Source organism: Apis dorsata, unplaced genomic scaffold (assembly GCF_000469605.1).
Source record: "Apis dorsata unplaced genomic scaffold, Apis dorsata 1.3 scaffold_221, whole genome shotgun sequence".
In the NCBI taxonomy this organism is placed as follows: domain Eukaryota; kingdom Metazoa; phylum Arthropoda; class Insecta; order Hymenoptera; family Apidae; genus Apis; species Apis dorsata.
The window spans coordinates 452,574-455,371 of record NW_006263503.1 but is presented as its reverse complement, the minus strand read 5'-3'; the positions used below and the strand labels follow the sequence as shown (position 1 = coordinate 455,371).

General features: G+C 48.6%; 1 protein-coding gene across 4 annotated transcripts in view; it reads right to left on the bottom strand.

The window, feature by feature from the left end:
• Window positions 1-2,798, bottom strand: part of LOC102677565 — a 168,165-nt gene that overhangs the window by 135,119 nt on the left and 30,248 nt on the right. Inside the window, exon 1 of one of the 4 annotated variants that reach the window (XM_006615363.2) lies at window positions 130-628. The exons of 2 other annotated variants lie outside the window; for them this stretch is intronic. The gene's annotated coding sequence lies outside the window, so the exon portion shown is untranslated. Of the gene's footprint in view, window positions 1-129; window positions 629-2,798 lie in introns of those variants that run through there. One more of the 4 variants, XM_031510327.1, reaches the window with a different exon arrangement.

The window sequence follows — 2,798 nt, the reverse complement described above, 5'->3', positions numbered from 1 at the left end:
CTCGAGCCCGTAGACGGGATCCGTAGAAGGGATCCCGTAGCCGTCGTAATCGCGTTTCGTGCCACCTGGCAACGAGCTGACAGCTGGCGGAGAGGCGGATGAAATAGAAAAATCGAAAGAAATAGATACCTGTAACGTTCGCAGATTCCCACCTGTTGATTCAGCGGTGACTAGCTTTTCTCGCGGTTGCTACGCGCGGGAGCTTGATTCCAGCAGACGAGCGTTATTCCAGAATGACGACCGGTCGTAGTTCGTGGAAGGCACACAAGAGCAAGCCGAAGAGGGAAGGAGGAATCGGCGATAGCGACGAGAGGGACAGAGATCGAACGAGCACATCCACTGTTACACGCACAGCACGTAAACGCGCCGGCTATCCTGCCCTCGTTGTAAACCACGTGCGAAATTCTTGGTCGAAGTAGTAACGATCGATCGATAACGATCGTATTCACGGTGACATGGTCGCGGAGGCAGGTGAGAAAACGTCGATGCGCGAACAATCGTCCTTCTTAGCGTCTCGTAACGACGGCAGAAAAGACACCGTCATTCCACCGTCGAATTTGAAACGAGACGCGTCTCGCGATCCACTCCGCGCGAGCGCTGATACACGACTGTAGCCGAAGTTGCACGACAGCATAGCCGAGCAGAGGGGACGAGCAACGGCGAAATTAGCCGAGGCGGGCCGAACTCGGCCGATCTCGGCCGAACCTACAGAGATGGAATGCACGCGGACGGAAATCAGGCGGGATCGGAATCGGGATCGAGCTTGAGTTCGCGTTCGGCCTCTCGGGACTGGACTTGGACTCCCCGGTTCGAAGGCGATCCAAGGCAAACGACCGCTCTACCCCGCTTCTTTCGTTCCTCCGCTCCGTACAGCCCCCACCGGCCGCTATAATCTATGTCTATTATCCTCCTCTCTGTGTTTCTTTATATTCCCTATATACCGACCTCTCCATCCTCCTTCTTCCTCTCTTGTCTTCGCGACGCTGCTTTTCTTGCGCTTTGTTGCGCGGAGTCACCATGTGAAATTTCTAGCCAAGATAGACGTAGGTAATTAACGCGTCGTTTCTGCTTGGAGTGGCTGGCGTCGCGTGTTTTCCGTATGTCCTTTCCATACGGAGCCTGGCCTACCACTCGAAAACGTGGATCGTTTCTCTCGAAATCGAGAGCGAATTAAACAGACCGATTTTGTATTCCTATTCATCGATAGTTCTTCCTTTCGTTCGATAATTTTTATTTCAACTATCATCGTCGATCTGTCTGAATGGTCGAACGAGTGAAAGTAATTTATCGAGATGACGGCGTTTCTATTCGCGAGATAGATGTAATGGATGTTGTTGTTTAAAAAAAGAAAGAAAGAAAGAAAGAAAGAGAATTTCTTTTCACGTATCACGTTTGTTTCATCAAGCGGCATCGTTTCGTTTCATTTACATATCCCGGAATGTGAAATCGATAAAATGATAAATAAGAACAAAAGTCGCTTAATGGGGGAAACTCGGCGTGTCGACGCGGGGCGAGGGGCGTATAAAAATTCTTGGCGTATCGCATACGCGAGGCCGATACACTTCTTTTCCGTCAAAATTTAATCGTTATCGTTTATCACATCGGATTCCCACGACGAAGATAAAGCGGCATTCTGACGAATTTACATTAGCGCACGGCAGTTGTCGGCAGTCACGGTTGTCGAGAAGATTCAGTCTTGCAATTAGAACGTTCTTGCTCTTAAAGCCCATACGATGATATCGAAGTTACGCGGCGAATCTTTTCTAGTCGAGCGCTCTGCGATAATATGTTAATATTTCAAGGACTCTGAAGGAAATCGGTAAGTTCCATACTTGCGTACCGGCTTGTACAGGAAGAAAGTTCCGTCGAGCTCTAATGGATCTTCTAACCGCAGGTGCTGTTTATACATCGAAATTGTTCTACGTGGGCGGCGATACTTCTCGAACCTACCTCAGCCATATGTACTTAGCTCGAATCGCCTTACACCGCGGTACTTTTTCTTCTTTCGAGGTCTCAACAGCTGTAAAACGAAATTCAACGATAACGGATTACCGTCCACACCAGATACGTACGAATGTTTATCGTGGACATCGGTGGCCCTGTCCACGAAAAGACGGTACACTCTCTAAAAGCTATAAAAATCGTGGCCAGTCCTCTCGCTTCCATTCACCCACGCGAATGCCGTTCCATAAAATGTGACTAAAACGCGACATTCTCATTCCGCGTTTATTACACGTTTACGAGAATACTTACATAATCCTGTATGATTTCACGATTTCGCCCATACGTGCCGTCTATCGATATAAAAATCTCGTACTTTTAAGAAGAAACGCGCGTGGATCGAAAATACACGATCTCGTTCGCTAATGGATTCTCGATCGCTCTTCGCTTCTCTTCTCTTCTATCTTTCCTTCGACCAAGTTTCGAGAGCTTCGAGTGGAAAACGGTAATTCAACTCGAACAACGATCGGTCCTCCGTTCACTTTTCGTAGAAAGTTTACGAACGCCGTTGCTGCACTCCCACGCGTTCGACATTCCTCTTGTTCTTGGCCAGTTTGGGAAGAAGAAGAAGAAAAAGAAAAAAAGAAAAGAAAAGAAAAAGGCAGGCGTGGTACGCTCCAAGTTACGCATACCATTACGCATACCGGCGTGGCACGTCGAGCACGACGTTTCATCGTCTTGTCGACCATCTGCCTTCCCTTTTGTCAAGGACGACGCGCGTTACCTCGAAGCCGATTCGACCACGATCATCGCTACCACGATCGAGCCATCGCTAAATACTCGAGAGCGCTTTTACT